The 12,169-nt window shown below is 43.2% G+C and overlaps 1 protein-coding gene across 4 annotated transcripts in view; it reads right to left on the bottom strand.

Moving 5' to 3' along the window:
- GTF2IRD1 (GTF2I repeat domain containing 1) overlaps nucleotides 1-11,857 on the bottom strand; it is a 164,660-nt gene extending 152,803 nt beyond the window's left edge. For 3 of the 4 annotated variants that reach the window (XM_082245206.1, XM_082245207.1, XM_082245208.1), the window contains exon 1: nucleotides 11,523-11,855. The gene's annotated coding sequence lies outside the window, so the exon portion shown is untranslated. Of the gene's footprint in view, nucleotides 1-11,522 lie in introns of all 4 variants that reach the window. The other variant, XR_014224913.1, reaches the window with a different exon arrangement.
- Between the last annotated feature and the right edge of the window lie 312 nt (nucleotides 11,858-12,169).

Below are 12,169 nucleotides of genomic sequence, written 5' to 3'. Positions count from 1 at the left end.
ACTGCCACCAATCACATTCAGAGTCAGACCCCTAGCCTGCTTACATAGGTCAGGTGAGGTTATTTCCCTACCAAGAAAGTTACCACATCCCCTTTCTAAACACACCATAGCGCTGATTTTCAATGTAGTATGGGTGTTCTCGAAATACTGTACAAGTTTGGGGTCAGGGATTGCTATTAGTTTATTCCTACTTAGATGAATGGGCCGGTATCGACTAGTAATACCTTCCGTGTAAATTAGGATATAATCCCTGGAACGCTAAAACATCAAAAAGTATGCAGTATTTCTCTGTTAGGGCTTGTTCACACCATGTTCATTTACCTCCATTATTCTGCACTGAACTAACAGATGGTGCAAATGCCAGTGTACATAAAAAACTGTTGTTCTCTATGTTCCTCATTTACACCCCAACTCAGCGGAGAGATGCAATGGCAAACCCAGGTACCTGCTCCCCCTTCCCCCCAAAAAGTGCCAAATGTGGCAGTGGAGGGGGGGGGGGGGAGGGTGAGAACAAGCGGAGCTTCCCTTTTGGGTGGAGCTCCATTTTAGGTTTTGCCAATAAAACCTAGACGCTGATTGGTTACTATGCACAACTGCACCAGATTCTGTTTGCACTTCTTTTAGTAAATCCCCCCTTGTGTACAAATTATAGCCTATAAAACAAACTAAAAAAAGAAACTATAATCAGCATAAAATAGGTATTAGTGTTTAAAATAGGGATAGACTGATATGGTTTTTTCAGGGCCGATACCGATATTTTGGTTACAATGTATCGGTATCGGCCGATATGGGCTGATATTTTGTACACTTAAAGTTTTGAAAAATAAAGAAAATTTTTGACACAAATCTGGTACTGAACATGTTAATTTTTTTTTAATGCTTAATGGCTGGCTTGCTGTCACCCTGTGGTGGGTGGCTTGCTGTCTGGCACCCTGTAGTAGGTGGGTGGCTGGCTTGCTGGCACCCTATGGTGGGTGGCTGGCTGGCTGGCATACTGTGGTGGGTGGCTGGCTGTCTGGCACCATGTGGTGGGTGGCTGGCTTGCTGGCACCCTATGGTGGGTGGGTGGCTGGCTGGCATCCTGTGGTGGGTGGTTGGTTGGCTGGCTGTCTGGCACCCTGTGGTTCCAGACAGCCACAGGGTGCCAGATAGCCTGTGGTGGGTGGCTGGCTGGAACCCTGTGGAGGTGGGTGGCTGGCTGGCACCCTGTGGTGGATGGCTGGCTGGCACCCTGTGGTGGCTGGCTGGCACCCTGTGGTGGATGGCTGGCTGGCACCCTGTGGTGGGTGGCTGGCACCCTGTGGTGGATGGCTGGCTGGCTGACACCCTGTGGTGGGTGGCTGTCTGTCTGGCACCCTGTGGTGGGTGGCTGGCTGGCTGACACCCTGTGGTGGGTGGCTGTCTGTCTGGCACCCTGTGGTGGGTGGCTGGCTGGCTGGCACCCTATGGTGCGTGGCTGGCTGACTGGCACCCTGTAGTAGGTGGGTGGCTGGCACAGGGGCTGTGGGTGGCTGGCTGGCTGGTACAGGGCCTGTGGATGTGGGTGGCTGGCTGGCACCGGGCTGCTGTGGGTGGGTGTATGGCTGTGATACACTCCCACAAGACTAGTCCCGACTCCAGAGGAGGCGTCCAAGGCAAGGGAGGCGGCCTAAGAAGGCAGAATGACGTCACAAAAATATCGGGGAAAGTGCATATCGGCCCTCGATATATCGGCCTTGCCGATAATTGGTCTATCCCTAGTTTAAAGACTAAGCACCATTTAGATCTATGTGTGTACAAGGAGTCACTTTTTTGTAGCATTAGCCAGGCGTGTTGTCATATGTCAACATGTGTTTCCTTTGTGTGCTAACGTGCATTTTGATGCATATTGATGAGCGTTTTTATTGTTTTTTTCATTTAGAATTTGAAGTGGATAGGGTAAGGCTGGCCATGCATTATACAATTTTCTTACAATTTTCTGCACAATTTTCTTTAAATTTACCTTCAACTATGTAATAAAAAGGCCTGCCTAATTGGATACAATTGAAAGTGTTGTTTAGTTTTGACCTCATATTATATGGTTTTTGGTAAATCTAACAGAAAATTGTACAAGAAAATTGAACATGTATGGCCAGCTTAAGTCCCGGTTCACACTGGTTCACACTGGCATCTGCGCACCACTGGGGTGTCAATGTAAAGTTAATGACACGTTCAGATCTGTTCGCAGCGTGAACAATCAAATGGAGCAGGAATCAGATTGCATGGGTGTTCACACTTCCGATTCCAGTGCGGACCAAAAAAAGGGTCCTGCACCATTTTGGTGCGAATGCGATGCAACTTCGCCATACAGTTTGTATGGCTGAATTTGCATCGCACAGACATTGCATGTGATCTGCACAGCAATGAGGTGCGATCACATGCAATGTCTGTGATCGCACAATTGTGAATCCAGCCTAACAGCCATTGACCAGGGCTTGTTAACCGCTTGCCGACCGCCGCAAGTAGATATACTGCGGCGGTCAGCCCCTCACAGGCAAAGTGACGTATATATACATCACGAGCCTGTGAGGCTCTGGGGAGCGAGCGTGCGCCTCCAGCGGCGCGCTCCCGCGCGGTCACGGACCCCCCCGCGTGTGTGACCGGCGGACCCGATGTCCGCCGCTCACTCTGCGATCGTCAGGGGAGAGGGAGAAAGGCAGGCAGCTTGTGTAAACAAGCTCCCTATCATTCTCCCCTGTGTAGAAACACTGATCATACGGTTCTACTATGTAGGACCGTTGATCAGTGTTCCTACAGCTCAAGCCACAGCCAATCACAGTTAGAATCACGCCCCTAGGGACACACACAGCCCCTCCCTCTTAAATAAAGTTAACCCCTTCACTGCCAGTGTAATTTTACAGTAACAGTGCATATATATAGCACTGATTACTGTAGAAATGTCACTGGTAACCCCAAAAGTGTCAAAAATGTCAGTCAAGGGTCCGATCTGTCCGCCCCAATGTCGCAGTACTGCAAAAAAAACGCCGCCATTGCGCGTTAAAAAAAAACAACAAAAATGACAAAAACATTTGTTAGTAAACGCAATAACTTTTGCGCAAACCAATCAAAATACGCTTTTTGCGATTTTTTTTACCGAACATATGTAGCATAAATCAAATTGGCCGAAAATGTTAAAAAATTTTGATTTTTACTTTTTTTTGTGGGGAATTTCATATAAAAAATGTGAAAAATATTGTTATTTTTGCAAAATTGACGCTCTTTTTTTGTTTATAGCGCGTGATCAAAAAATCGCACAGGTGATCAAATACCACCAAAAGAAAGCTCTGTTTGTGGGAAAAAAAGGACATCAAATTAGTTTAGGTACAGCATCGCACGACCGCGCAATTGTCCGTTAAAGTCACGCAGTGCCGAATCGCAAAATACCCCCTGGTCTTTTAGCAGCCAAATCCTCCAGGGCTTAAGTGGTTAATACAGGATGCCAAAGCATCAAATTGCATGTTATATGCATTTCAATGCACTACTATTGACATCTATAGACCTTCCAATGCACCTAAACCACAGAACAAAAATGTACATGTCATATTTTTCAAAACTAACTGCACTGCAATGCTGAGACGGGAACAGGCACTATTTTTATTATGGGGAAGTTGGACACATAAATCGTATTGCACTGTGACGCATGCATTAAAGTGTAACAGTATAGAAAGGATCTAAGTGAATCAGACTTAAATATTACTATTTAAATATTGCTTGCTTTGAATACCTTTAACTTACTGTGCAACTCTATCCATTTTATCAAATTCATCTGATACAGGAATGACAGATCAGATTGAATGTATCATTTTTCTGAAAGTGTTTGACATTCCACATTTCTGTAAACTCTCAGTGCTTAATTTCAATAGACAGACCATGAGAGCACAGCCATGTGCATGTTAGAGTATGTAGTTAGTGTGATTTAGTAACTTCTGTGAGAAGCCCTGCAACAAGGCCAGCAATGGGGCTGATGTATTAAAAGCAAATAAGCTGCTCACTTTGCAAGGGAATTCACCCCAGATCTTAGTGAAAATGGTGAAATTTCACTTTGCAAAGAATGCCCAATAAGGTGCAAAAAAAACATGATTTTTACTTAATGAAAAATAAATAGTTGCGTGTCTAGCAATAAAAAAGAAACCATATGTGTTGTATATGCATCAATACACATACATCATAAAATGATAAAACAATCAACCTTACGAACCTACAACTCTATAATAAAGTTGCACATAAATCACTGAATATTGGTGAACTGACAACCAAATGTGCTTCAAAGAAATTATTATTAAATTCTGTATATATATAGACCAGTACAATATAAAGTCACTAGTGCTCTCCAGACTAGAAAAGTTCATAAATAGGTGAGTAAATAGCTCACTCAGCATGTCCATCCATATATTTGGTGTTGGGTATCTTCATTCAAAACCAATTAAAAGTTCCAGTGCTCGACCACTGTGTTCTAAGTATAATGAATGGCGGCTGACCAGAGGCTCAGATCCATAAGGGATCTGAATGCACATATATTGTGTCCTGCTGGAGTGGATGCCTCTCCTTATGGATGCCTCACTGGGATATGAGGATGAAAACAGCCTCTCAGCTCGTAGAAGTTTAGGAGTTCAATTGAAGAAAAGAACTCATAGTGCGTTATCTTTTACCACTCCACTACCTGTGCATCCCAGTTCATCACGCAATACAGCTAAATAAACCCTTTCTGATATTGCATGCCCAGTCCACTGCTTTACTCATTTCCTTGCTTCCTGAAGAGTGTGTGTTACGGCCCAGGAGCAACTTGAAGCCACCGGATACAACTTCTGTTTGCATTTTATTCATATTTTTATTATTACTATTGTATAGGATTTATATAGCGCCAACAGTTTATGCAGCGCTTTACAACTTAATTGAATTTGTTGGTTGAGTGGCAGCCAATGGAGGGATTGGCAAAGAGGGGTAGCAAATGCAGAGCAGTTTGTAGCTTGGATGAGCCTAGCAGCAGCATTCCTGATGGACTGAATGGGTGATAGCCAATTTAAAGGTAAGCCAGTGAGGAGGGAGTTGCAGTAATCGAGATAAGAGATGACCAGGGAGTGGATTAGAAGCTTAGTGATGTCATTTTTTAGAAATGGGCGTATTTCGGAGATGTTGTGGAGGTTGAGGCGGAAAGGTTTGGACAGCGACTGGATGTGAGGCCTACCCTAAAGGATAGTTCAGAGTCCAGGATTGCACCTAGGAATCAATAAAGGGACGTGTTGATAGTTGAGCCGTTAATTTTGAAAGAGAAATCAGGGGAAGAGGAACGTGGGGGAGGAAATATCATGAGCTCGGTTTTGGATAGGTTGAGTTTGAGGAATTGATGTGACATCCAGGCTGATATGTAAGTTAGTAAGTTGGTAATGCGTGAGGAGACTAATGGAGTGAGCTGAGGGGTGGAGAGATAGATTTGTTTGTCGTCAGTGTTGAGATGATATTGAAAGCCATGGGAGGCAATCACCTGACCCAGGGAGGAGGTGTAGATTAAGAAAAGGAGAGGTTCAAGAACAGAACCTTGGGGGACCCCGACGGAGAATGGAAGAGAAGAGGAGGTAATAGAGTTGTAAGTGGCACTGAAGGTGCGTTGAGATAAAGTACAGTCACGGAGGCCAAGGGAGTGGAGTTTTTTGAGGAGGATGGGGTGGTCCACTGTGTCAAAGGCAGCAGAGAGGTCCAGGAGGAGTAGTACAGAATAGTGTCTATTGGTATTAGCCATTAGTAGGTCATTTGTGAGTTTAAGGAGAGTAGTTTTGGACTGAAGAGGATCAAGAAGTTTGTTCTTAGTCAGATGGTCACTCAATCAGTTGTAAACCAGTCATACAAGGAGTTTGGAGGAGAAGGGGAACCTCGCCCGGGAACCTCCACCTGCACCGGCACCGCGGATCCCGACAGGCAACTCGTCACTGGACAGCAGCGTCAGTGTGCCAGCTAGATTTTTGCTCATACATGATTGGATGATGGAAGCCAGCAGTGCTTCACCTCATTCACTAACCTCTGGGGAAAATACCCCTGGAAAAGTAGACTTCCCTTCCAAAGTGAGCAGGCTACCATGCCCCTTCCCTGGATGTATAAATAAATATATATTATGTATGTTATAATTTACAATGAGCTTATTACTGCACATATAACATACCAAAAAAGGAGAAATCAACTAATTTAAAGGGAAATTCCAGGTACAAATGAACATTTCAAAAAAAAATTTAATTTAGTAGCTTCAGTCATTTTCAAAAATTGCCAAAATACAACCTTGCAATACAGCAAAATGGAGGCATGCTGATGTACTGAAAGCCTCCAAAAATCAAATTTCCTGCTTGTGTGATTGCTTTAGGTCAGAGTCTCTGTAGTGGTGGCCAAAGGCACTTTGATTTTTTTTATCCAGTCTATGTGCGATTTGATTGAAATGGTCAAATCAGCAAAAAATCAAATAGGCATAACTTCCCTTTCGATCAATTTAGACTCTATTAAGATCAGATTTGATCAAACGAAATCTATCCACCATGGTGGAGATATATTAATTGTGTTTAATCGATTGGCAGCACTGAGATGCTTTGGTCACAAATCGGATATATTTTGATCAATCAGATTTTGAGTTTGCATGGTGGAAACAGAGATGCTATCAATAACTTCCCTGTGTGCGGCATATCCATTGATTGGGTTGTGGGCTATAGGTCGATTGTTTCTACTGGGACTAATTGATCATAAAACCAATCCATTATTTTTCGAAGCGTGTATGGCCAACATAGGAGCTCATTAGACAAATAACATAAAAATACATCTGTTTTCCTTAAAGCAGTAGTAAAGTCTGTTTTTTTATTCATGTCTACAGGTAAGCCATATAATAAGGCTTACCTGTAGGTAGAGTTAAGCTGGTCATAGACGGATCGAATCTCAGGCCAGTTCAGCTGGGACCATGACCAGGGATCACCAATGTGATCTGACTAACTGTTAGAGGGTGGCTACATTAGTTCTCCATGGTCCCACTGTATGCAGTGACATAGCCACCCTCCTCTTACTTGCTATGGACTATTAGATTTGTAGTGTGCATGGAGCAGTGCAAATGACCACAGCTAATATACACTGCTTGCTCCAAACAAATGGAAGAGAGAGGTGGAAAGGGGAGGTTCAAGACTCAAAAGGAGGATGTTATATGGGAGGCAGAAAAACACTGGAAGAAACTATTTCATGAAAACAGATAACAGTTCATTGAGTAGTGGCTGTGTATGGATTAGAGCATAAGGATATTGCTTAGTGTCACAGTCACTTTAATACTAGAGAAAATCCTTGGTCGGAGTTATGCTTTAAGAATCTTTATAGTACTGCCATATTTTACTTCAGGCATTTTAATTCTGAGAGAAAGAAAGGAGGCTACAATTGGTGTGCTTTGGAATACGTCTTGTGCATCACAAAGTAAGAAAAAGGTCTTCCTAAATCCCAGAATTACTGCCAAAACAGAGGAGGTACTGACACTCTACAGCAGTGGTCTTCAAACTACGGCTCGGGGGCCAGATGCTGCCCTTTGCTTGCCTTTATTTGAGATTTGGGGCAATATTCCTCCCACGGATATGAGACACTATTCTGCCAACTGGCATCAACAATGGGGCACCATTTCTCCCACTGACACCAACAAAGGGGCACTATTTCGCCCAATGATACCAACAATGGGGCCATATTCCTCCCAATGATACCAATGATGGGGCACTATTCCTCCCAATGATACCAACGATGGGGGCACTATTCCTCCCAATGATACGATACCAACGATGGGGGCACTATTCCCCCCAATGATACCAACGATGGGGTACTATTCCTCCCAATGATACCAACGATGGGGTACTATTCCTCCCAATGATCCCAAGGATGGGGCACTATTCCTCCGACTGATATCAACGATGGGGCACTATTCCTCCAAATTATACCAATGATGGGGCACTATTCCTCCCACTGATATCAAGGATGGGGCATTATTCCTCCCACTGATATCAACGATGGGGCACTATTCCTCCAAATTATACCAATGATGGGGCACTATTCTTCCCACTGATATCAAGGATGGGGCACTATTCCTCCCACTGATATCAACGATGGGGCACTATGCCTCCAAATTATACCAACAATGGGGCACTATTCCTCCCAATGATCCCAACGATGGGGCACTATTCCTCCCAATGATCCCAACGATGGGGCACTATTCCTCCCAATGATCCCAAGGATGGGGCACTATTCCTCCCACTGATACCAATGATGGGGCACTATTCCTCCAAATTATACCAATGATGGGGCACTATTCCTCCCAATGATACCAACAAGGGGGCACTATTCCTCCCCCTAATACCAAATGTGTCAATATTTACTCCTACTGATGCCAGGAAAATTTCCATTCCCACTGGCTGCAGTCCGGCACCCCTAAAGTTGGATAGACAATAAAACGGCCCTTTGTTTAGAAAGTTTGGAGACCCCTGCTCTACAGCAAAGCCTGGATGAAAAACGGACACCAAAGATGCTAGTAAGGGCTCCTTGTATGCATCTCAAGGATTCTTTTTCAGTTTTAAGTGGAGTTGGCCTTTAAAGTTGAATTTCAGACAGATGCAAAACCTACATATACCTACAAAATTCCACAAAAAGGTGTGTCTTCATGGAAGATGAAACTGCAGCCTCAGAAATGTCAGGACACCTGACCTGCATACTTGTTCCAGTAAGCCAGTAGCTTAATAAGCAGTGCAGTGAATGACAGCCCAAAGCATGCACCAAACCAGTAAGTCAGCAATGGTAGATCCTACCCACTTGTGTGACAATAGCAAATTAACATTTGCTGTTGTCTTCCTGATTCTCCTACTGGCCAAACAGGAACCTGAGACCCGATTGGCCAGGGAGTCTTCGGTTGGCGTTGGTTTGCTTCCCCCCCAAAATATTGAGCACCAGCCACCACTGCCTTTAAGGACTGTTAATAAGTTAGCACAAAGCTGTACATAGACAAGTAGATGTCTCCCGCTCTGCATATGCAATAAGCAAATATGGCTGCCCCCATGTACATATAAGAAAATATTTACATAACGAGAATCACAATCACACATGCATGTGTCTCTGTCCATTTGTAACGGTCATGCCACAAATAATTGTTTCCCACTACATTTATTCAGCTATATGTACGTTAAATTTTCATATATATTGCAAATATTTATAATTGAATTATTGAATAAGTAACTTCAAACTGGAATGATGACATGGAGCCAGACTGAGCAGTCAGAAATCACTATAGTTAGAACATTGAAAGATCATTTTTGATTGGTTGGTGTGGTACACTTTGCACACACAGTAGTACTTTACTATAAGGTCTCATGCACACTGCTGCTCCAGTCCTAAACTGATGTTTTTGGGGCTTTTGCCTTTTTTTTTTTTCTTTTATTTGCCTAAGGCCCTGAACTCACCTCAATAAAAGCCTACGGGTTGATTTACTAAAGGCAAATCAACTGTGCACTTTGCAAAGTGCAGTTGCACACTGTCAGAGCAGTTGCTCCAGAGATTAGTAAATGAGCAGAAGTTCTGCTGATTTCCATCATCCAATCGTGCAAAAAAGCTGTTTTTTTTTTTTCATTTTCCTTGAACGTGATTGCGTATTCTTGGCAAAGTGAAGCTTTACCTCATTTACTAAGTTCTGGAGCAACTGCCATTGTAGAGTGCAACTGCACTTTGCAGAGCACTCAGTCTACATGCCTTTAGTAAATCAACCCCTATGTGTCCATGTACACATAGGTGTTGATTTACTAAAGGCAAAAATACTTTGCACTTTGCATAGTGCAGTTGCTCCAGAGCTTAGTAAATGAGTAGAAGCTCTGCTGATTTCCATCATCCAATCATGTGTAAGCAAAAAAGCTTTTTTTCTAATTTTCCTTGCATGTGATTGGGTATTCTTTGCAAAGTGAAGCTTTACCTCATTTACTAAGCTCTGGAGCAATTCTCCTTGCAGAGTGCAACTGCATTTTGCAAAGTGCACAGTCTATTTGCCTTTAGTGAATCAACCCCTATCTGTACACGGACACATAGGGGTTGATTTACTAAAGGCAAATAGACTGAACTCTTTGCAAAGTGCAGTTGCACTCTGCAAGGGCAGTTGCTCCAGAGCTTAGTAAATAAGGTATATAAGGCTTTTAGAGAAATTTAGGAGCAGCAGAGTTTAGAGGCAGTCAAAGCTCCTCTACTGAATGGAGAAGAATGGCATTCAGGAAAGGAGATTTTGGGCATACAAAACGCCAAACGCGCCATGCGTTAAGCATTTCAGCATTTATTCATTTCAATGGCCAGAATACATTAAATCAGTCTGTCCTATTTACCATTTCTATTCTACATTTAATAGTAGTGTAGAGTACTATACGGTTGCACATCTAACAACATCTTAAGAAAATGACAGCTCAGCAATGACAGCTCTCTATTATATCATCAACACAGAGTGAGTGATGTGGGATTAAAATATAAACAATTACTTTAGAAAAGTAACTGTCATATTTATGTGCAGTAGCTCTAATAAAGTAATAAAAAACAATACTTCTGATCATCACATAGAGGGTGTAAGAACACAATAGAGCAGGCTATATAATACACATACATGTGATATGAGATAGGGATCATACTCTTACCATAATGGATGTCAACCGCTCCATATACCAGTGCGGATCCCAGAATATAATATCTACAGAGCCGAGATGGCTAAACCCAGTTTGAGCCGGCTACAAAACATTCCCATATTATACCGCACTTCACCCATCCATGTCTCCAAGAGCATCCAGTTACATCTTCCACCTAGAGATCAATTCCTTATTCAATCTGCTCTGCTACAGCATCCCACCTATTGCATTGAAAGGGTAAAACCCACTCTATATACTCATTGAAAAAAGCAACAAGTAAACAAATATTATAATACTCAGATTGTAAAGTACAACTTTGTGCTTCCCACCTGCAGAAATCACTCCAGTACCAATGCAATGCACACCAGAGTGGGAAGAAGCGTAAACCAGCATGACCATTCAAAATAAATACACAAGCTATTCAATTCATAACCAGCATGAAAAGTGCTGTCACCCAATCAGATTCCACATTCCATTGATGTAACTACTGTAAAGTCATAGAAGGCATAATCTGATTGGTTGTGATGTTTTAAGGTCCCAGATGTAGAAATGAAAAGAAGACAGGAGAGCAGGGACAGGAGCAAAGTGACAGTTCAGAGTGGGAGGGGACAGCACTTGCTCCACTATAAATCATCTCAGGGTCCTTGGAATATAATAAAGCGATCGAGAAGATTAGATCTCCCTCCACATACACCCACACCCACATTGATGGCTCCGATCACTATTTTGTGTATATAAATAGAGCAATCATGGGGACATGACAAGGCAGCAGACACCCAGCCTGGAGCTCCTAGAGTCACGTGTGCACACAAATACAAAATACACAAAGTTTTTTTTTTTTGTATGGTGTTGTTGTGATCTTACCAGGACTTGTGTATGGGATCCTCCCCCAGCAGCCCCAGATTGGCAGCTCGTTGATGTAAGAAATAGAAGGGAGGGGGTTCCTGTAATAATCGCAGATCAGCACCGATCTCTCCCCGATCTCTCCGCACTGCACATAGATGTGTATCGCTCTTCAATCAGCCTGTCTGCAGAGGGGGGTGAGATCCGTGCCCACCCCCTCCCTCCCTAAAAATCAAATCTCTTTTTCTGTGCCTGTGTATGTGTGTTGCAGGGAGTCCCTTTGTTCTATAATCCCAGTAAGATTGAAAGCCATTCGCCCTGTCTCTAATCCCAGCCCTGCTCAACAACAACATCTATTGGCTGTAATTTACATACAGGATTAACAAACCAGCTTGAAGGAGGAAAGAGGAAAGGAGGCAGAAGACAGAGAGAAGAAAGGGGATAGGTGGAATGAGATTGTGGGCACAGCACATAGCCCAGGATGAAGATTACAACCATTCACTGCACACATCTGCATGGTTCTACACTCTAACATCCTCCTGTCCTGGGAGGGATTACAGATTACTGCAGCTACATGTATCCACCTCCAATGTCTGCCCTCATCTCCTTCTTTTCTTCTTATTTTCACTTTTTGGATTATGTTATGTCATTCCTATCACTTATGTTTC

Source organism: Pelophylax lessonae (assembly GCF_965119305.1).
Source record: "Pelophylax lessonae genome assembly, chromosome: 2".
Classification (NCBI taxonomy): Eukaryota; Metazoa; Chordata; class Amphibia; order Anura; family Ranidae; genus Pelophylax; species Pelophylax lessonae.
This window is presented reverse-complemented; position numbering and strand designations above follow the sequence as displayed.